This window comes from Elephas maximus, chromosome 1 (genome assembly GCF_024166365.1).
Source record: "Elephas maximus indicus isolate mEleMax1 chromosome 1, mEleMax1 primary haplotype, whole genome shotgun sequence".
NCBI lineage: Eukaryota > Metazoa > Chordata > Mammalia > Proboscidea > Elephantidae > Elephas > Elephas maximus.
Window position 1 is genome coordinate 98945151 of NC_064819.1, and position 23867 is coordinate 98969017.

Here is a 23867-nt window from a genome sequence, read left to right on the forward strand (position 1 = left end):
AGCAATTTCTGAGCATTTTACTTTCTACTAAGGATTGTACTGAGAGCTTTTTATGCATCATATTTTCATTTAATTCTCACTTGAGTTGAGTACCCTTTTTATCCCTGCAGACGAAAAGAAAAAAATGATGGAGATTAAACAAGTTTTGTAAAGATACAAGGCTAATGAACGGTACATTCCAGGTTGAATCAAGTTATGTGCGATTCCAAACTCCACGAGCTCAGTCATTATACCACCTTACATTCAATGTCTGAAGGCAAAAGTGTCCCTCATATTAAAAATATTTTTATCACCTTTATTCGTGGATTTGACTAGTCAGTAAGGCTATTCCTTTTAATGAATGGCAGCATTCTCTATCATTTAGCAGAGCTTGTTCTTTTTTTTTTCTTCATAGCAATTCTACTTTCCTTAAAAGATTCCCCTTATCACCATCCTTACTGTCCTCTAGAAATGAGAAAATTTGAACTCATGTAGTGACATCCATAGTCTGTTTGTTATTCAAGATTAACAGTGACCTCAACATTCTCAAACCCAGCCTGTTGTTCTCAGCCATTATTTCAGCTTTCTCACCACAATGCAGTGGAACACCTCAAGTGCAGTCTGACCATCTCAGAATTGAATAGAAATAGCGTCTCATTTTGGAGAAGTGTATTTCTATTGATGTGGATGGTTCAAAATATCCTGCAGAGATTGCGCAGAGGCCACAACTGTCCCTGTATTAGAGAAGAAACTGTGTCTCTAGACCCCAAGGATAATTCAGGAGTGTTGGCAAGGGTGCAGATGCAACCACGGGGATATTACATTTCATTTCACAAGCAGAAAACTGTAATTTGTGCTCATTGTAATGTGTGATAATCTGGGAAAGCGAAGCTAAAGTTCACCTTAGTGTTATAGATCACAATGGGATGGAAAAGAGAAGTGACTCTATAACAAGAACATGCTGAAACATAGTTAAAGAGAACTCTAACAAAATCTGTTCCTATGAATTTGACACACAATTTACAAACCATTTGAATTAATTTTGAAAAAGAAAGGAACACCGACTATGATCTAAATTCTGTATGTTGTATACCTTTATAATTAGTAAAAATGTGCTCCTTTCAGAACGATACCTCATAGCTTTTCAATATATATTCAAAGTAAACATAGCTTAGTAAAACATTATAGTAACTATCAGCAAACTATCCATCCCAGTGGTATTCTCCAGGCTGAAGTTTTTCAACAGAAGTGAGAGGAGAAGCTCTCCTGCTCCACTCTGGCTGTGTATGAGAGGTGTCATTTAAGGGTTTATTTCTGAGGAGAAGGCAGTTAAATTCTGTCCTGGAGGAAAGTGGTTCTCAGTACAAAAGTTCTACAGTCTCTGATCTCGATACTTGAGACTGTAGGCTTGTAGTTATGGGATGTAAGTCCCAATACTTTTAGGGACAATTAAGGAAAATCACGAACATGAACTCTGTACTGAAAAGAGGCAGATAGAATTTTGTATTATTAGAATTTCTGAGCCCAATAAGTTGTCATACAATGGGACTCACTTTTAGTAAACCTGAGGGGTTGCAGTAAATATTGGAAAGTGGGCTGTTTTAGATATCAGGAAAGCACAAATAACATAGAAAGTCTGTCACTTGTCCCGGTAGGATATCCTCAGGAGTTTTCAGGTCAACTTGAAGTGAGAAGCAGGCCTCTCGTCCCTATGTTTAAGAAAAAAATAAATATGAAAAATAAGAAATGGGTAAACAAGCCAATTTCTTCTTTCCATGGAAAAACCATCTTTTTCAACAGAAGACTGTGCCATGTGACAGGCTTGGTAAGGCCATTTCCAGTGGTAGCTCAGTGATGTCTTCCATCATTGCCTAAGTCAGGTGATAGGGCTTCTACCTTTGTGAATGTCATTCTCTGACTCAACATGTCATTGTTTTATAATAATTTACTATAGTGTTTTTCTTTCGGACCAGAAAGTTTGCCAAATGGTAGTCATACAGAGAGCAACTAGAATTCTCATAGACCTGCCCATTCACGTTTTATGTAGGAAGAGTTTGTTTTTTTCTCTTTGCTCTAGAGCTTGGGTTCATTGTGCTATGACAAGGTGTCTGCCTCTTTATCCAGCACAGAACTGACTGTTATTTTTCAAAATCCACTTTGGTGTTCCTCTTGGCCACAATCTAATAATTCCAGGAGGTTTGGCCAATGAAGAAATTGATAAATCTGTTGAGCTGTACGAACTTCTTTACCATCTATTTTGTAGGGCTCCTTGTAAATTGTATACCTGGAATGTTGCTATTTGGTTTTTCCAAAACAAATAATAAAATCATTTAGGACTTATTTTGCTGAGAGTTCACCCTTGTAGATGAAAAACCTTCTATCCATCCTCCAAAGCCAAACTACCTAAATGAAATCAACTTGAACATTTATAAAAGGTTCCCCAAGGGGGAGAAGACTTGTCTGGACAAGTCCTTCGACATGTTGTGCCTGTCAAACAAATCAACTCTTTCAATATTGTAGAACCATTTTAAGAAACTCGAAGCATACCAGTCTCATTAATTTTTGCTAGCATTCCTATTTTTTTTCTATGTGCAATTTCATAAGTTTACACAAAGAAGATAAAGGAGCAAAACTTGATGGTACTACACAGCCATCTAGAGATGCTAAAGATGGTCTGGGTGCAAAGAACAACCTGTTAGTCCCTAAAGTTCAAAATTTGAGGCCTGACCTTAAGAAAAGTGCTACTAGAGTTGTCTGGTCAGATGTTAAAGACAAAAATAAAGGTTCCAGTTAACTAAACATACATATATATGTATATATATATATATATATTCAAACCATGGCTCCTTTATTAACCAAAGGGAAAATAGGTTCTAACAACCACAGCAGAATATCTATTAGACATTTTAAGATTCTGAAAAACTGAGGAATCCTTATTGCTTTTACAATTTTGAAAGCTATGAAAAATACAAAAGCACAAGGGTCAGCACAAGAATTAAAAGACTTTAGAGGAGGCAATAAGTTCTGCCACCTAGGGAAAATGTGTAGTCGTTGGTTTATTTTTCTTCCAGAGGAAATGTTAAACTGTGAAGTGTTTTAACTGCCAACATTTCCCTCTGTGTTGTTGCCAACTTGTGATCTCTTTTATCTCGTCCACAGTCTTCCCACCTATGGCCATGCAACTTCAGACCATCAAGCTCAAACTCCTTGTTGTGCTCCTGTACGTGTCATTCACTGGTGTGTTTATCTAGAAAGGTTTTCTTTATTTGTATTTTTGATGAAAATGCACACAACAAAACATACACCCATCCCACAATTCCTACACATGCAGCTCAATGAAAATGGATTACATTCCGCACATTCTGTCACTATTCTCACTAGCTCTACCCAGATGGCTTCACCACCAATAACTTACACTAGCTGCTCCTTAAGGTTCTCATCTGTGTTTCAGAGTTTCTCTTGTCAATTTGATCTCATACAGAAAATTCTTTAAAAGAGTTCAATGATCAAAGAAGGCGTTCTTTATTAATGGAGCTGAAATGTTGTTTAGTTTAAAGATGACTTGGTGGGATAGTTTTGATTCATGGTTTAAAGATTATTTCTGGGCAATGGATTAAATAGAAGAAACAGGGCTTTTAAGGGTATCTCAGTTATTAAGACCTTGGCTGCTAACCAAAAGGTTGGCAGTTTGAATCCACCAGCTGCTCCTTAGAAACCCTATGGGGCAGTTCTACTCTGTCTTTTATTTAGGGTTGCTATGAGTCAGAATCACTTGATGGTTACTTCTTTTTTATTTATTTATTATTTTAAGTTTAAAAGCGAGTCACTATCATGCTCAAGAATTTAACTGCCAAGTGAGTTGTTAAATTCCAAATGAGCTAAAGAATGGTCAGGCAGGCCATGAAGATGTTGGGAGAAATTGGAGGCATGCAGGAATCTGCACAATCTTGGCCCATCACTGCATAATGTCACCTATAAGGTCTCAGCATAAACTGCTTGGGAAGGTGAGGAGATATGCTCAGCCTCTCCACAGGCTTCTTAAACCAAGAGTCTTAGGACAGTTGTGAATGTGTATAACTTCCCTAAGTTGCGAGATTTCCTCCCAGAGAAATCAGGAGACTTGGCATGATTCAGGCTGGTAACAGGGGACCAAGGCTGAGAATCTTCTCTGTATATTAAGCAGCAAGAGTTGCAATTAAACCCAGCTGGAAACTGGGAAAAATCCCATAACTGATGTCTAAATAGTCTCCAAAGTGTGCAGTCACATAGTTCTTAAAATGCTAAGAACCTTGTATCTCAGTGACCCTGTGATCCTTGTGCAGACATGCACTGAATTCACTAGAAAACAGGCTGCTGTCCGTGTGTCCATAAGATGCCTGATAGTTGTCTCTGCACTGGTTGAACAGTGAGTAAACATCATCATGCCATATACCCTGTTCAGAAAGATGGCTAAAGGTAACCGTGTCACAACGTTCTGGTCTTTTCACCTTAGAAGATGTGGAAAAGTTGAAATAAAGCTACTAAACTCCACAGCTATTTTGGTACCATTGTTCAATATAGAGGTACAAGAAAGATGTTTACCTGTGTTTTATTGACTATGCAACAGTATTTGATTGTGTGGATTATAAAAAACTTACAGATAACATTGTGAAGAATTGGAATTCCAGAACCCTTTACTTTGCTCACGGAAACACAGATCAAAAGGTAGTCTTTTGAACATAACTTGGGAATACTGCATGGCTTAAAATCAAGGAAGGTGTACATCAGGGTTGTATCCTTTCAACATATCTTATTCAATATGTATGCTGAGCAAATAATCTGAGAAGCTGGACTAAAGACGAACTTGGCATGAAGATTGGAGGAAAACTCATTAGCAGCCTGTGTTATGCAGGTGACATAACCTTGCTTGCTGAAAATGAAGACTTCTTGAAGCCGTTACTGATAAAGACTACAACCTTCGGTACGGAGTACACCTCAATATGAACAAAACAAAAATCCTCACAACTGAACCAATAAACAACACCATAAGAAACAGAGAAAAGACTGAAGTTGTCAAGAATTTCATTTTACTTGGATCCACAATCCACACCCATGGAAGCAGCAGCCAAGAAATCAAACCAGGAATTGCATTGGGCAAGTCTGCTGCAAAAGACATCTTTAAGGGGTGAAAAAGCAAAGATTTCACTTAGAGGACTAAGGTGCACCTGACCCAAGCCATGGTATTTTCAATTGGCTCATATGCATGCGAAAGCTGGAAGATGAATACGGAAGACCAAGGAAGTATTGATGCATTTGAATTATGGTGTTGTCAAAGGATATTGAATATGCCATGGACTACTAGAAGAACAAGCAAATCTACCCTGGAAGAAATACAGCTGGAATGCTCCTAAGAAGGGAGGCCAGCAAGACTTTGTCTCACATTCTTTGGACATGTTATCTGGAAGGACTAGTCCCTGGAGAAGGACATCATACTCAGTAAAGTTGAGGGGTCAGAAAAGAAGACCCTTGACAAGATAGATTGACACAATGGCTGCAACAATGGGCTCAAATCCAGCAAGGATTGTAGGACGGTGCAGGGCCAGGCAGTGTTTCTTTCTGTTGTACATACAATCACTACGAGTTGGAACCGATGTGAAAGCACAATAACAACAATCATCATAACACCATCCCCCAAGCACGTGCTATCATCCATCTCAATGGCATCAAAAGTTTTCTGCCTAGATACACCCAGGAATATGCAGCAACCATTGGATGCAGGATGTAGAATTTCCCTGAGGTGAATGTGGTAGCCATAAGCTGGTAATAAGTCAATTGGCCCTCTAGTAAAAGCTTAGGCTGTACCACAGCCAGCCAGCCAGCCAGATGCCAGTGAAAGGTACTGGAAGAGGTTGAAGAATGCTTCATGAGCACTGCTGATGCTGCCTACCTCTTCTGGAAATAGTTTCCAGAACCGATGAATCATCAGTTTACATATTCAACAAGCACAAAAATACCCCAATCAGTATAAATAAAAAGGAAAACATCCTAGCTATATCATAGTGTATCCATAGAACACAAAAGATAAAAAGAATATCTTAAAGGCAGCCAGAGGTGGGTTATTCCAACTGCTAACTTTTCAGAAGCAATGATGGGAGTCAGAAATAGCCCAGTGATATGTTCAATGTGCTGAATAAAAAATAACCGAAAGTCTGGAATCCCCTCAGTACTGAGAAAAACATTTTCAGATGAATAAAAAGCCAGATCATTTGCCACCAAAAATTTTTACTGAGGAGAATTCTAAAGGATGTGCTTCAGACAGAAGGAAAATGACCTGAGATAGAAACTCTGAGATGAAATGAGGAATGAAGAACAAAGAGAGTGGTGAATATGTGGTCATTCCAAATTATATCAGCTGTATAAGACAATAATAATATTGTCTGATAAAGTTTAAAAATAATACATAACTCTATCACCAACATAATATTATATAAACTTAGAGGAAAGAATAAGCTCTTAGATGAAAATGAGAAGATAGATTATGAGGATATTATGATCTTCATGTTATCTAATATTTGGGAAAGATAATAATTCCCTTTGGACTTAATTATGCATGTTGTCATTTCTAGTTGTTGTTGTTGTTAGGTATTGTTGACTCAGTTCCAACTCAGAACATCCCCATGCACAGCAGAACAAACCACTGCCTCGGCCTATACCATCCTCACAATTGTTGCTATGCTTGAGCCCATTGTTGCAGCCACTGTGTCAATCCATCTCATTGAGGTTCTTCCTCTTTTTCACTGACCTTCTACTTTACCAAGGATGATGTCCTTCTCCAGGGACTGGTCCGTCCTGATAACATGCTGAAAGTATGTGAGACCAAGTTCTCATCAATCTCCTTTCTTAGGAGCATTTCTGGTTGTCAAAGGAAAAAAAAAAAAAAAAAAAGATTACACCCAAGAAAACCCTCTGTTGCAGTTCCACTCTGTAACACATGGAGTCTCTATGAGTCAGAATCAACTATATGACAATGGGTTTGGTTTTGGTTTGCTCATTGAGAAACCCCAAGTAACAATTTTGTTGACTAAGACTGTTGGGTTGCCTGGCCTGCTCTGGGCACCTCATGAGTCCCCTTCTCTTCTTACAAACCTGTGCCCTTTGCCCTCATGTCATATCCTTCACCAGAAGGAGAACCAAGATTCTAAGTCCATCTTCCCCACAGGGAGAGAATGGACTGCCAACCCTCATATGTGCATTGGAGCATTAAGTGCTAATTCTGAGCGTCCAGGAAGCCCTGCTGTGTTGTGGTTGGTCGTTTTTGCTGAGTGTAGGTCTACCCTGTGTGTGAGGTGAGGCTGATGTGGGGGAGCAGACCCTTAGTCATCGTGCCCAGGGTGTCCACTCTCCACTCTAGGCTCCTCCAGAAGAAACTTGGATAACTTTAAGCTATGTTTGGGCTCTGGTATGGTGAAAGCAGAGCTTACTCAAACACTACCATAGCTGTGAATCTCAAGGGCCTACTGTATGAAGGCTGCTCTGCCATTATATTCCTTCTGGGAGATAATAAGCTGGCCTTTCAGTTTATACATCAGCATCTGGTGATCTTGGTTAATGTGTATCAACCCACCAAGACCTGACTACTACTGCACAAATTAATAAACCTACAAAGCTAAGACCTGAGCTCTGCTCACATGGTGACATCTCCTCTGTCGGAAAGTTGTTTCTCAAAGACTTGTCGTTTTCTCTCCCCAGTTGGACCCATCTCTCCTGCTCACTTCAGCTTATGCTGATTGGTGCCTGAACCCTGCTTCTGACTTAAGATCCCACAGTTTTTACCCTGCACTGCACCACATGATGTGTGGGTCCCCCAGATCCCCACCCCCAGGACTGCCTCACCAAGTCAGGCAACAGAGGTCAACGCCACCCCACTTTTTCTTCTTCTAAGCCTTCTGTGCTTGGCCACCTTCCCCGACCATAAACATGGCTACTAGGATCTTCTTCCTCACTCTAGCTGGGCTCACTGAGGGGTCCTTGTCAGCCTCACCATGCCCTGCATGTATGGATGGGAAAGGGTCACAATCCCCCACATCCAGGGTCCCCTGCTCCTCCACAGACCAGGCTCACCTTCCTTCTTTGTCTTTCTCATCTTGGTCCCTTCTGCTGCTGAAGCCTCCTTCTTCTTAATTTGAAGAGGTTTTGGTGTGGGGACAGGACTTCCCGGGTCCCCTGGAAATGGGTGGTGGTTGGTAGAAAAAGAAGGGACCTAATGGAGCTGAAGTCCACCTTCCAACCCACTCATCCTTCCTCCAATCCCCAGGGAGGGGGAAGGTCTCTGTTTGTCTTGGCCCCGATAAACCCCCTAGCCCTCTGACCAAGAAAAAAAAAAAAATCCATTGCCACTGAGTCGATTCAGACTCACAGGGATCTTACAGGATAGAGCAGAACTACCCCATAGGGTTTCTAAGGAGCAGCTGGTGGATTTGAAGTGTGAATATTTTGGTTGGCAGCCGAGCTCTTAATCGCTGTGCCACCAGGGCTCCATGTCTCTTCGGTCCTCTTCAAGCTATGAGGGCTTGTCAAGGGTCATTTTGCTACATGTAAATATCAATTATGGACAGTTGATACAGTTTGTGAGCTGCCTTCAGAAGCTAAATTCCACATAAGACACCACTCCCTGGACATCATCTCAGCTGAATCCCACTGGCCCTGGGGATGAGCAGAAACTGTGAGCACCATGTTACTTCAGGCAGGTGTCTTCTGCATAAGCTCAGATGGGAATTGACAACAGTAAGAGAAATACCCCACTCAAAAAGTGGGCACAGAACTTTAACAGTTCACCAAAAAGGATATTTGAATGTCCAACAAGCACATAAAATGATGTTCAACATCATTAGCCATTGCTGTTGTGTGCTGTTGAGTCAATTCTGACTCATAGTGACACAACCTGACAGAGTAGAACTGCCCCCATAGGGTTTTCTAGGCTGAAATCTCTATGAGAGAAGACTGTCAGGTCTTTTCTTCCAGACAATGGCTGGTGCATTTCAACTGCTTACCTATTGATTAGCACCTGAGCTCTTAAGCATTGTGCCACCAGGGTCCTTAAGGCTCCTTAACCCCCCATCGCAAAGTTGCATCCATTCTGAGTCACGGTGACCCTATACGACAAAGTAGAACTGCCCCATAGGGTTTCCAAGGAGCAGCTGGTGGATTGCAACTGCTGACCTTTTGGTAAGCAGCCAAACACTTAACTACTGTACCACCAGGGCTCTACTAGGGCTCCTCAGGAGATGCAAATCAAAACCACAATGAGTTATCACCTCACCTCCATTAGAATAGCAGTGATCACAGAAACAGAAATCAGAAAATAGTGGTGAGGTTATGGAGAAACTGGAACCCTAATGCATACAGCGGATTTGTAAAATGGTGCAGTCCCTTTGGAAAACAGTTTGGCGGTTCCTCAAAAAGTTGAACACAGAATTACCATATGACTCAGCAATCCCATTCCTAGGTATATACCCAGAAGACGTAAAGGAAGGAATGCAAAACAGAAACCAGTACACCAATGTTCATTACAGCACTTTTTGCAATAGCCAAAATGTGGAAACCCCTGAAATATCCATCAACAGTAGAATGGGTGGGCAAAATGTGGTGTATATATTCTGTAGCCATAAACAAAAATGAAGTTGTGATGCACGCCACAACATGAATGAACCTTGAAAACATTATGCTAACTGAAATAAGTCACTCTCAAAAGGACAAATATTGCATCATCTCACTTATATGAAATAAGCAAATTTATAGAAACCAAAGATTATTAATAGTTAGCAGAGGCATGTGTAGGGGAGAAAGGGGAGTTTTTGTTTGGGGGAGGCTTTGAATCTGTGTTAATGGTGGTGCGATGTTTTGGATTAGGATAGAGGTAATGGTGGCACAACATGAGACACACAATCAGTGTCATTGAATTGTCAATGAAGAAGTTGTTGTGTTGCCTGATGATTTGGTGGGTATGTTTTCACCATAAAAAAGGGGGGGAGGGAATTGATTACCCTCATACTGGGATGTCTGGGTATACTGTCACCTTCAGGAATGGGTACACACAGGGGCCCAAAAGGTGTTCTCTGGTCTCTCTCTCTCTCAAGTCCCCCAACAGGGATCACTTGTCTTCCCTTGGCTTAACCGGTTTCTGCCCAGAGGAGGGGATACTCTGATTGGCCAGCTTGAGTCATGTGCCTATCCTGGGCAGGGCTTTCTTTGATGGATACCCCTACCCTGGGAGAATGGTAGTTCTAAACAGGAACAGAGGATTTCCCTACTTCAGATCAACTGACAGTAGTCCACGCAGGGAGCTATTGATAGAGCCAGGAGTAATAATAACAACAGGAGTAGTTGTAACATTTATTGAGTGCTTGCTGTGTTCTGGCCATTGTTCTAAGTGTTTTGTACATAGTTCATACACATATGTTTCATACAACAATCTTATGGGGCAGATGCTACTTTCATCCCCATTTTATATAACAGGAAATTTCACAGAGAGGTGTAGTCACTTGCCCAAGGCCACACAGCCAATACGCAGCAGGACCCTGGGCTCCCACATCCATGACCCCACTCAGAAGTTGTGCTGGTCGGCTGTGGAGCACATCCTAGCCCACCTTACTTCATGCAGAAAAGCCAGGTGTCCTGGTGTAGGCTGAGTCTGGGCAGCAGAACACCAGCCCATAGTGAGGGCAGAGCCCCAGGAGCGGGAACAGGAAGGGCAAGTTGGGAACAGTGTTTCTCAGCCTGGCTGCACATTAGAATCCCTCCTGAGCTTTACGAAGTCCTGATGCCCAGGCCACGACCCAGAGCCGTTAAAGCAGAACTTCTCGGGTGGGGCCCAAGCCTCAGTATTCTTTAAAGCTCCCCAGGTAAATTCAGCATCCAGCCAAGGTGAGGGGCTACTAGTTTAGAGGCCTGTGACTTAGTAGAAGGAGCTGTGGGTTAATATTGGCCTGGGTTTGAGCTGTGTGGCTTTGTACCAGTCACTTAACTCCTCTGAGCCTCAATTTCCCCATCTGTGGAAAGGTATAGTAAGTTCCCTTACCTTACAAAGGAGTTGACAGGGCACAATGAGGCCATGTCTGTAAGGCCCTGATCACAGAGCTGGCACACATCCTGACAATGAAAGAGGAGGTGAAGCCGACTAGGCCCTGGTCACAGGCTCAGGTCTGAGCAGAGCCACCACAGAGGCAGAGAGACCATCACTGGAATGGACTCTCCGGCTGCTTAGAGTCCTGCAGTAGCCCTGGTGGTGCAGTGGATATAGCGCTCATCCATTACCCCAAAGGTCAGCAGTTCCAACTCACCAGCTACTCCATGGAAGAAATACGTGCCAGTCTGCTTCCGTAAAGATTTCAGCCTTGGAAACCCTATGGGGTAATTCTATGGTCTCCTGAAGGGTCAGTATGAGTCAGAATCAGCTCGATGGCAATGGGTTTGGTTTGGGGAGTCCTGTATGGGCAAGGCTGCCTGGTGCCCCATCCCAGCCCCTTCTGACTTGAACTTTTTTCAAGGGACTTGACATTTCTGAAGGGGGCTTGTGATGGGCAGGCGATTGGGGGAGGGGTAAGTGGCCCTGTGAGTGCGGGACCACAATGACATACACTCACCACAAGGTGGCGAGAAACCCACTCACCTGGGGAGGACACAGCCAGGCCTAAGGCGAATATGAGCTATTTGGGAATAATACAAAGATTTAACAAGGCCTTTTTTTCCCCTCACTACTCCGTATATGCTAAGCTCTTTACATTATTTCATTTCATTTCTTGCAACAGTCCTGTGGTGGGCACCATCAGTCTCCTTTAGAAGGTGAAGAAATGGAGGTGGTGCAGCTAGTAAGTGGCAGCATTGGGATTTGAACCCAGTCAGCCTGACTCCAGACTCCTGGTGGGCAGTGGTTAAAGCGCTCAGCTGCTAACCAAAAGGTCTTCTGTTGGCACCCACCACCCACTCAACACTACAGGGGAGAAAAATGTGGCAAGATGTGGCAGTAAGGTTCCCTAAAGTTTTTCAGCCTTGGGAACCCTACGAAGCACTTGTACTCTGTCCTACAGGGTCTCTGAGTCAGAATCCATGCACCTCAGTGGGTTTGGTTTCTTTTCAGTTTGGCTCCAGATTAGGCTCTTAACTCCTGAGGTCACAGAAGGTCAGAGCTGCAAGGCCCTGTGGAAATCCAGTCCTGTGCTTCCTAAAGCTGTCTGACTCTACAAATCACCTGAGGCTCTTTTAAGGAGAATTCCAAATTCCAGTCCCCAGGTCAGGCACAAAATTAGAATCTCCCAGGAAAAGAGACTTCTGAATATATGTGGTTAAAAGAGTCCCTGTTTTGGAAACATGGATCTGCTCCCAGAGCCAGAAGGTGACTGGCCTAAGGTCACAGAGCTAATCCCTCCAGTCTCCTAATACCCTCTGATCTAGAAGTCAGGACCCAGAAGAAAGATGAGACAGTGCCTGCCCAGCCCTGGAGGGTGGTAGCAGCAGGGAGGGAGATGTGTCTTTCTTTATCTTTTGAAAGACTGTGAATACATATTGTGTGGATTTGATTAACATTGCCAATTTCCCCCCACAACAAAATTACACTAATAATTTAAGAATATACTTTTCCCCAGTAACAGTACTCAATTTAGGTTTTATTATTTTACTTATTTTTTCTAGTTAATTTTTTTTTTAATTTGATAGGTGTTTAAGTTTGTATTAAAATTTATTAGATCACAGTCGTTGCTATGTTTGAGCCCATTGTTGTAGCCACTGTGTCAATCCGTCACATTGAGGGTCTTCATCTTTTTCTCTGACCTCTACTTTACCAAGCATGATGTCCTTCTCCAGGAACTGGTCCCTCCTGATAACATGTCCAAAATAAGTGAGACAACGTTTTGCCATCCTTGCTTCTAATGAGCATTCTTGTTGTACTTCATCCAAGACAGATTTGTCGTTCTTCTGGCAGTCCATGCTGTATTCAATATTCCTCGCTAATGCCATAGTTCAGAGGTGTCAGTTCTGCTTCAGTCTCCTTCATTCATTGTTCAGCTTTCGCAGGCATGTGAGGCCACTGAAAACACCATGGCTTGAGTCAGGTGCATCTTCCTCCTCAAAGGAAGATTTCTGCTCTTTACACTTTAAAGAAGCCTTTTGCCACAGATTTGCCCAATGTAATACATCATTTGATTTCTTAACTGCCTCTTCCATGGGCATTGATTATGGATCAAGTAAAATGAAATCCTTGACAACTTCACTCTTTTCTCCATGTATCATGATGTTGTTTATCGGTCCAGTTGTGAGGATTTTTTTCCTTATGTTGAGATGTAATCCTTACTGAAGGCTATAGTGTTTGATCTTCATCAGTAAGTGCTTCAAGTCCTCTTTGTTTTCAGCAAGCAAGATTGTGTCATCTGGGTGATGCAGGTTGTGAAGGAGACTTCCTCCAATCTTGATGCCACATTCTTCTTCACAGAGACCAGCTTCTCTGATTAATTGCTCAGAATACAGATTGAATATGTATACCGAAAAGACACAACTCTGATGCATAGCTTTCCTGATTTTAAACCATGCAGTGTCCCCTTTTATTGTTTGAATGACTGCCTCTTGGTCTATGCACAGGTTCCACATGAGCACAATTAAGTGTTCTAGAATTTCCCTTCTTCACGATGTTATCCATAACTTGTTATAACTCACACAGTAGAATGCCTTTGCATTCCCAATTTATTTTACCAAATAAGACAAATTCATATTTATTGTTACAGTAATCAGTACAATTGGTAGGTCTATTTTTGAGGAAGAAAAAATAGCTTTTTGAGCTTCTGCCCTGATTGTTTCTGTTTATTCACCATAAGCTTTGTTCTCCTGCCTCAGTGGCAGAGGAAGGAAGAAACTCCAAGTTCTCAAATGGAGGCTCTCAAGGTACAACCTGTTGCCGTCAAGTTGATTCTAACTCGTAGTAACCCTGTCGGACAGAACAGAGCTTCCCCGTAGGGTTTCCAAGGCTGTAATCTTCACAGAAGCAGACTGCCACATCTTCCTCCCATGGAGCAACTGGTGAGCTTGAATCATTGACCTTGAGTTAGCAGCCAAGATGTCAACCACGTTTAACCTCTGCATCACCAGGGCTCCTTGTTCTCAAGGTGGAGGGATGGAATTGGTACCCGCTCATGTAAAAACCGCTGATCATTTCAGACTCATATCTTTTTGCTGTGCCCCCATTTGTCCTTCAGTAGCCCTGACCCTCTAACTCTAGGGTCACTCCCCTTGTGATGGGACAAAAAGGGTCAGTGAGAGGCTGGGCACAGACTTTCCCCCTTTCCTGGCCCACCAAAAAGATCCCTGTAACTGCTGCTCCAATTTCTCCTCCACCCCTCCACCCTTCCTAAAGAAGACTGAGTCTCCCCTGCAGCAGAAGTGGCTACGCTGAGCTGGGTGTGGAAGAGGAGAGTTTTCTTGTTGTGAAATGGAGACTGAAATCAGTGGCCCAGAGCAGCTCCAGGGTCAGAGGGAAAGGGACAGGAGAGGACATGGAATTTTAATTAGTTTGCCTTTGGACTGTGTATAAGAACTCTTTAAAGTCCTTTGAGTGACAGGACTAAAGAATGAAATTCTTTTTTATTTACTCTAGCTTATTGAGCTGTACTTCTTGAATCAGATACTATTCTTAGACTGAATCACATGGGACTGAGCTTTATTAGGGTTACACTCTTATTAATGTAGACTTGGGCATGTGGCTCTCAAGCATCTGACACCCTGCCATCTTGGTTCCCTGACATTCTTGCCACCCAGCACCATGGTCACACCCTGCACACTGTCATCACCTGAAACTGCTCCACCTGAGATGACAATTCAGGCATCCCACTCTCTGATGACAGTCTCTGCCCTCTGGGCCTTACTCACTCACCTCCACCACACTTCTACTTTGACCCCATTGGAACTTCCAGCTCATCGGTCCCAATTCCTCTAGCCAAGCATCTTTCCCCCTTTCTTTAGACAGGAGAACCCACATATTGTTGTTGTAGCACCTGGATCCAGCCATTCCTGAAACTACTCCCTGGGGTTAGCTGATACATGACTCACTTTCTGAGATATGCCAGTCTGCGCTGGCTTCTCTTGTTTGAAACTGACATGACTCATACAATGTCCCTCTGCAGCACTAGACAAGGTTTTCCTAAATATGGTTGTTCAACACTCATGTGGAAGGATTTTTTTTTCCCTTAAAATCGTTATGTGAAGTATAACCCATACAGAACAAAATGTGTACACCTTAATGCAGTATTATAAAGCAATCTCTCCTGTAATCCTATCTAGGCCAAGAAAGAGAACACTGTCAGGCTCCAAAAGCCCCCAACGAGATCTTCTCCTGGCACAAGCCCCCGCCTCCCTTTAAAGGGAACCACCACCCTGACCTTTATTGTAGTCACTTCCTTGCTTTTCTAGATAATTTCAACCTAAATATGCTTCCCTGAACACTGTGGTTTAATTTTTCCTGTTATGCAGATTTAGGAGCCCCGTTGGCATACTGGTTAAGTGCTATGGCTGCTAACCAAGAGGTCGGCAGTTTGAATCCGCCAGGCTCTCCTTGGAAACTCTATGGGGCAGTTCAACTCCGTCCCATAGGGTCACTAGGAGTCAGAATTGACTCGACGGCAGTGGGTTTGGGTTTTTGGTTTGGTGGTGCAGTGGTTAAGCACTCAGCTGCTAACCAAGAAGTCGGAGGTTTGAAGCCATCAGCTGCTCCATGGGAGAAAGACGTGGCAGTCTGCTTCCGTCAAGATTACAGCCTAGAAAACCCTGTGGGGCTGCTCTACTTTGTCCTATGGAGTCGCTATGAATCTGAATTAACTCCACAGCAAGGGTTTTTTCCATGGAGATTTATGAAATAAAACTATTAATTCATCTCTTTGTTGTTGTTAGTTGCCATTGAGTAGGCTCCACCTCATTGGGACCTTGTGTATAACAGAAAGCAACATGGCCCGGTCCTGCCCATCTTCATGACTGTTGGTATGTTGGATAATGGATGTTTGCAGCTGGTCTCATTTTCAGTTGTTTAGTATCAGCAAATATCACAAAAGCACCTGAATGGCACAAAGTCTTGAAGCCTTTACTCCGTCTTTGTCTTTAAGGTCAAGGTTACTTTAAGGAGTGAGCTGTTCACCAGTCATATTCTGGTGACTTCCAACCTGAAGGCCTCGTCTCCCAGGCCTGTGTCGGACAATGTCCTGTTGTTGTTCATAAACTTCTCAGTGGCTGATTTTTGGAAGTAGATCACCAGGCCTTTCTTCCTGGTCTGTCTTAGTCTTGAGGCTCCATGGAAACCTGTCCACCATGGGTGATCCTGCTGGTATTTGAAGTACAGGTGGCATAGGTTCCAACATATCAGAGACATACAGGTCACCACACTACGACAAAGTGACAGACAGGTGGCTACTAATCTTGACGAAGCCAAATTTGTCAGCATTTTCATTCCTGGTTGGTGATTTTGTGTCATGAAAAGAAATCTTTCACTACCCTGAGACTTTCATTCTACATTTTTTCTTTCACCCCGTCCCTGGATGGCACAGACTGTTACCTGCTGACCTACTAACTGAAAGATTACAGAGTGTAGTCCACCCAGAGGCGCCTCAGATAAAGACCTGACAATCTGCTGCTGAAAAATCAGCCACTAAAAACCTTGTGGAGCCCAGTTCTGCTCGGACACACTTGCGGTCGCCTTGAGTCAGAATCCTTTGAAGAGCACCTGGTACTGAAATCTATTTTCTTTCAGCTCTGGCTTTCTGGTCTTTGTTATAAAAGGTCTTTCTGAATATATAGCTTATATTTCCTGAATATTGGCTACATTTCTGTGTTCAAACCATCTGGAATTTACCTTTTAGGTGGTCATGGTAAGATGTAGGAGCCCTGGTGGTGCAGAGTTAAGAGCCTGGCTGCTATCCAAAAGGTCAGCAGTTCGAATCCATCTGCCCCTCCTCTGAAAGGCTATGTAGGGGCAGTTCCACTGTGTTCTATAGGGTCATTATGGGTCAGAATCTACTGGACAGCAATGAATTTGGTTTTTTGGTAAGAGGTTGGGGGTTCTCACTGAATTGAAATTCCACTGTTGTTATACATTAAATATATGTTGGGATCTCTTCTGTACTCTATTCTGCCTCACTGACTTCTTCATCATTTTCTTGAACGTTGGTGGACAGGTATTGGCAGGAGTCACAGTTCTGATAGACCCGCCCCTCCCTGTTTCATGGGCCAGACTTGACGGACAGGTGGCCCAGATTAAGGCCGGCTCCTAGCAAGGCCCTCCGAGTGCAGAGATGGGATTGTTGCTTTTCTCCCTAACAGCCTTCCAGGCACTCACAGTTCCCAACTCTGCTGCAGACCAGCAGGACTAATCCCAATAGACCCTTTAATCTGTTTATATCAGACCCCACACGCGTTCCCGGACTCCCAGGTCAGCCCTCTTCCCTGCATCTAATCCCCATCTGGCCCTGTTCCCCTCTCTGATCCCATCTCCCACCCCTCCCCAGAACTCAGCCCCCTAGGACTCCACTGTGCTGCCTAGAACTCAGGGATGGGGGAAAAAAACCTAGTTGCTATTGAGTAGATTCCAACCCACGGCAACCCCGTGTGTGTCAGAGTAGAACTGTGCTCCGTAGGGGTTTCAGTGGCTGATTATTTGGAAGCAGATCACCAGGCCTTTCCTCTGAGGTGCCTCTAGGTGAACTTCAGCCTGCAGCCTTTCAGTTCCCTGATGAGCCCATTAACCATTGCAGCACCCAAGGACCCAGACATGGGAGGGGCCCCAGAATTTGCTGTCTGTGAACATTTCCTTCTCCTTCTAGCTCTTCTGGAAGCCTGGCTCTCCCCAAGGACACTGCTTCCTCTCCCACTACTGCAAGTGGTGGCTGTTTTCCCCCCTCGCTCTCCTGCCACTGGCCGGGAAGTGGGGTCAGCGACCTCCTTACTCCTCATTATCTCTTCCAGGATATCATCTTTCCTCTTCCCCCTAAACTCCCAGCTTTGAGTTTCCTGCTATTGGACAATACCATTGTCACAGAAATTGAAGGACCTCAGGCCCCTGAGTGGTGCAAATTGTTTGCACTCATCTACTAACCTAAAGGTTGGTGGTTTGAACCCAACCAGTGGCACTGTGGAAGGAAGGCCTGGCTCTCTGCTGCTGTAAAGGTTACAGCCAAGAAAACCCTATGGAGCAACTCTATTCTTTAACACGTGGCATTGCCATGAGTCGGAATAACTTGACAGCAAGAAGTTTAGTTTTTAGTTGGGTCACTCCTCGTTCCTTGAGAATTATAGCACCTGACTCTCCACCACTTTCACTAGCACCACTCTTGCCATAATTGTCGATGCTGTCAGTGTCACATAGATGATCCTTCCCATACCCTGGCCCCTCAGTCCCCTGTCCGCTCCCCTCGGGTGATCCTGTCCTTCACTTTACATCAGGTATGACGTCATGATCAGGGACGACTTCACGGTCAGATACAACCTCATGGTCAGGGATGACCTCATGGTCAGGGATGACCTCATGGTCAGGGATGACCTCATGGTCAGGGATGACCTCATGGGCATTTTCGTGCAGTAGAAGTCATCTTCATCTGGTAGCTCAACTGGAGGTGGATGACCTAAGAGAGTTGGCCAGTTGGTGCTGGCCATCATTTGGGCCTGGCTGTCCATGTGCTCTTTTATCGTCAAGGAAGTTAGCCCAGGCTGTCTCAGGGCAGCGAGAGAGAAAGAGAATCCTCAGACCTCTGGAGCCTTGGGCTCAGAACTCCCACAAATCCACTTCTACCCCGGTGTATTGGTCACAGCATGCCACATGACAACTCAGATTTAAGGAGCTGAGAAATAAACTCCACCTCTTGATGCGAGGAACAGTAGTCACACTGCAAAGGGGTGTGCATTCAGGGATGGGAGGAATTTGTGGGGTTTTTTTTCTTTTTTTTTTTTTGCAGTCTGCTAGTGTCTTAGCTTGTAGGAATTTACATGATTGAGTGGCTAAAACTTGGGCTCAGTAATGGCCTACATGCTGTGGAAAACAGTTTGGTGGTTCCTCAAATAGATAAACACAGAATTACCATATGACCCAGCAATTCCGCTCCAACGTGTATACCCAGAGAATTGAAGCAGGGACTCAAACAGGTACTTATACACCAGTGTCCACTGCAACATTACTCCGAACAGCCAAGCCTCCATCACCAGGGCAAAGGATAAACAAAATGCAGTACGTAGATACAATAGAGCGTTACTCAGCCATAAAAATGAAGTTCTGATGCACGCTGCTATATGGATGAACGTTGAAAACATTACGCTGAGTGACAAAAGTCAGTCACAAAAAAACAAATATTGTGTGATCTGATTTGTATAAAATATCTAGAATGGGCAAAAGTGTAGAGACAAAATTGGTTAGTGGTTATGAGCAGCTGGGGAGAGGGGTGGGGACTTATCACTTAAGGGAAACTGAGTTTGCATTTGAGGTGATGAAAAGCTTTTGGAAATAGTGGTGAGGGTTGCAGTCACATGGTGACTGCAGTTAATGTCACTGAATTGTACTCTTGAAATGGTTGAAATGACACATTTTTGTTATATATATTTTACTACAGTAAAAAAGAAGAAAGATATAGATTCCATCTCTTGATGGGAAGAGCAGTAAAGTCAAAGGGGTACACACACAGGGATGGGAAGAATTTCTAGGTTAGTTTTTTTTCCCTCAATCTACTGCAGTATGTTAGCCTGTGTTGCTAGTAAAGGGGTTAGCAACTTGCCTGGTTGATTGACTAAAACTTGGACTCAGCAATGACCTACAGTCAGGGAGGCTGAGATGCTGGAACTCCCTAGAATAATATAGAAGAAAGGGTCCAAACACTGAGGAACGGTAGAATCTTTGAAGTGAATATATTAAATGTGATCTGGCCATCCGCTCCACATTACACCCCCTGAGAAGTCCCTGAAGGCGTAGCCAACCTTAGTGAGGGGAGCACCAGTGTCCTCGAGAAGCTCTGTACTGGCTGTTTCCATGTGCCTGGGGTCAAGGTGGGAGAGCCACCAGTGAGATGGGCCCTATACATTCTGGAAATGCTAGAATCCTGGAGTTGTTGGGTGCTGTCAAGTTGAGTCCTACTCCTAGTGACTCCATGTGAAAGAGTGGAACTGCCCCATAGTGTTTTCTTGGCTGTGATCTTCACGGAAGCAGATCACCAAGTCTTTCTCCCACGGAGCGGCTGGGTGGGTTCCAAAAGCCAACTTTCCAGTTAGCACCTGAGCTCTTAACCATGGTGCCATCAGGGCTCCTTAGAATCCTGGAGTGGCAGAGGCCAAGTGTCAGCATTCACCCCCAAAGACATAATGAGTGTTGGGGAATGGTAATAGAAAAATCCTATGAAATGTTTTAACCTGCAGGGATTTTGATGGTGGCTAATGAATGATTAGAACCCTGGAGGCAAAGGGGTTAAGAGGTACGGATGCTAACCAAAAGGTCTTCATGACCTACAATCCACCTTCTCTGATTCTGCCCCCTTCTACGTCTTCTCCAGCACTGTTCAACAAGCATATCCTTCACTCAGGCCTCAGCTTTCTATGCTTATTCCTAGTGTCCCTCACTCCTCAGTTCCACTGGGCCCTAAACCTCTCCATCACCTCCTGCCCACATATATGTGTCTCATGTCCTGGGTTCTTCTTCATCTCTCTCTCCTCATTCTCTCCCTAACTCCCTTTCTTGCCATTTCAGAGGAGCCCGTGACCATCCAGGCCGAGTTCTATCTAAGCCCCAATCAGCTGAGTTTATGCTTGACTTTGATGGTGATGAGATTTTCCATGTGACTATGGAAAAGAAGGAGACAGTCTGGTGGCTTAAAGAATTTGAACATTTTGCCAGCTTTGAGGCTCAGAGTGCATTGGCCAATATAGCTGTGGACAAAGCCAACCTGGATGTCATGATGAATCGCTCCAACCACACACCGAACATCAGTGGTACCTCTCTCTGCTGCTTTCCTAGGCATGGGATCTGTAGCTTTAAAATAAATGCTTCACCTCTTTATGTCATTATTGTGACTGACTTTCCCCGTGGAGTTACAAGGGGCCATTGGGGATCGCCATGAGTTGGAATTGACTTGATGGCAACTAACAACAACAACAAACTTGTTATAAGCCAGCCCAGCATTACACGCCCAATGAGTTTGTTTCCTCCTTTCTGTATGCATGTCTTGTCTCTGTCATGCACGACCACTCACAAAAGTCACAACCCTGAATCCATGGGTTGTGGAAGGAGCCAGGAAGAAGGTCCTTGGATATCTTACACCTCAATTTTGGTTCAAGTTCCAGGGTGACAGAGTCAGAGATTGGTATCTGTGACCATGGCATAGAGTCCTCAGGACACAACTTCAACTGCTCTTTTAATGTCCTTTGGACCACATTTCAGGGAGGGAGGGGAAGGGACAAGTCTCAGCATGCAAGTCTAATATCTGTCATGTGCCCATTCCCCCAGAATCTCCAGAAGGGACACTGCTTTTGAACAGCCCTGCAGAATTTCTACAGCCCAACATCCGCATCTCTTTTGTCAACACATTCTCCCCACCGATGCTCAATGTCACATGGCTTAAAAATGGAAAACCTGTTATAACAGGAGTTTCAGAGACAGTCTTCCTGCCCAGGGAAGACCACTTTTTCTCCGAGTTCTACTATCTCCCCTTCCTACCCTCAACAGAGGACGTCTGTGACTGCCAGGTGGATCACTGGGGACTCGACAAGCTGCTCCTCAAGCACTGGGGTATGAACCATCCTTCAATCTCCTTTGTTTCATGGTTTCCTCAGGTGATGCATGTGCCTGGTCCCTTGGGACCCAGAGTGCCATAACTACTTTGTACCATTTGGTAAAATCCATATACCTTGTCTTCTGCCATTAATCAGCTTTCTCACTATTCTGCAATTCCTTGAATAATTTATTTTGTATTCGTCTTCTTTAATGTATTAACAACTATTGTCTTGACTAAGTAACTTACATTTGCTACTAAGTGCTTTCCCTACCATCATTCATTACCCTGTGTTCTGTTTTATTTTTTTCCAAGAGTTTGAAATGCCAAATTCCTCCCAGAGACAACAGAGAACCTGTTTCCTAAAGCAGGCTGTCAGTTTGGCAGCATTTCCAGAGCTGGCTCCATTGGCGTTAGCATAGATTCATCTCATGCAGTAGAAATCTCATGGAGTCCAATGCCTGTTTTAGCTTCTGCAGTCTGACAAGTGGTGTTGGATGCTCTAAAGGAAGGTAGCACGTGGCCTGTTCATTCATGCTCCCCTGCAGAGTACGGTACAGCACTTCATATCAGAGGAGTTACGTTTACTAGTGGTCTGATGATCTTAAAAGACTTTTCCGAAGTAAAAAACTTAAGGGAAGAGGGGAAGAAATCTGACAAAGAGAGCTCAAAAGAGTCATTTTAAACTCTTTAGTAGCTCTATGTGTCCTACTACAGGTTATGCACTTTCTTAGAGAAGATCAACAAAGAATTTTCTGCTTTTTTTTTTCTGATTTGAACTTTTATTATTTTTTTTTAATATTTATTGTGTTTCTAAGTGAAAGTTTACAAATCAAGTCAGTCTCTCACGCAAAAACTTATATATCCCTTGCTACATACTCCCACTTGCTCTCCTCGTAATGAGACAGCCCGCTCTCTCCCTCCACTCTCTCTTTTACTGTCCATTTCGCCAGCTTCTAATACCTCCACCCTCTCTTCTCCCTTCCAGGCAGGAGATGTCAACAAAGTCTTAAGTGTCCGCCTGATCCAAGAAGCTCACTCCTAACCAGCGTCCCTCTCCAACCCATTGTCCAGTCCAATCCCTGTCTGAATAGTTGGCTTCAGGAATGGTTCCTGTTATGGGCCAACAGAAGGTCTAGGGGCATGACCACTGGGGTCCTTCTAGTCTCAGTCAGACCATTAAGTCTGGTCTTTTTACAAGAATTTGGGGTCTGCATCCCACGGCTCTCCTGCTCCCTCAGAGGTCCCCTGTTGTGTTCCCTGTCAGGACAGTCATCGGTTGTAGCCAGACACCATCTAGTTCTTCTGGTCTCAGGCTGATGTAGTCACTGGTTTATGTGGCCCTTCCTATCTCTTGAGCTCATGATTACCTTGTTTCCTTGGTGTTCTTCACTCTCCTTCAGTCCAGGTGGGTTGAGACCAATCGATCCATCTTAGATGGCTGCTTGCTAGTATTTCAGACCCCAGACAACACTCTCCAAAGTGGGATGCAGAATGTTTTCTTAATACATTTCAGTATGCCAATTGACTTAGATGTCCCCTGAAACCATGGTCTCCAGAACCCCGCCCCTGCTATGCTGGCCTTTGAAGCTTTCAGTTTATTCAGGAATCTTCTTTGCTTTTGGCTTCGTCCAGTTGTGCTGACCTTGCCTGTATTGTGTGTTGTCTTGCCCGTCACCTAAAGTAATTCTTATCTACTATCTAATTAGGGGATACCTCTCTCCCACCCTCCCTCCCTCTCCACTGTCGTAACCATCAAAGAATATTTTCTTCTCTGTTTAAAAGATTTCTCGAGTTCTCATAATAGTTGTCTTATACAATATTTGTCCTTTTGCAACTGCCTAATTTCACTCACCATAATGCCTTCCAGGTTCCTCCATATTATGATATGTTTCACAGATTCATCACTGTTCTTTATAGGTGAGTAGTATTCCATTGTGTGAATGTACCATAATTTATTTATGCATTCATCTGTTGATGGGCACCTTGGTTGCTTCCATCTTTTTGCTATTGTAAACAGTGCTGCAATAAATATGGGTGTGTATATATCTGTTTGTGTAAAGGGTCTTATTTCTCTAGGATATATTTCAAGGAGTGGGATTGCTAGATTGTATGGTAGTTCTATTTCTAGCTTTTTAAGAA

At 43.7% G+C, this 23867-nt stretch overlaps 2 protein-coding genes and 2 pseudogenes across 4 annotated transcripts in view; 1 reads left to right on the forward strand and 3 right to left on the reverse strand.

Moving 5' to 3' along the window:
* Positions 1-23867, reverse strand: part of LOC126081476 (DLA class II histocompatibility antigen, DR-1 beta chain-like) — a 221657-nt gene that overhangs the window by 97974 nt on the left and 99816 nt on the right. The gene's annotated exons all lie outside the window — the stretch shown is intronic.
* The window catches only part of LOC126081159 (HLA class II histocompatibility antigen, DRB1 beta chain-like), a 288700-nt gene that overhangs the window by 13705 nt on the left and 251128 nt on the right, over positions 1-23867 (reverse strand). The gene's annotated exons all lie outside the window — the stretch shown is intronic.
* Positions 1-23867, reverse strand: part of LOC126081386 (DLA class II histocompatibility antigen, DR-1 beta chain-like) — a 199109-nt pseudogene that overhangs the window by 13705 nt on the left and 161537 nt on the right.
* On the forward strand, positions 18434-22209 carry LOC126057253 (HLA class II histocompatibility antigen, DR alpha chain-like; annotated as a pseudogene).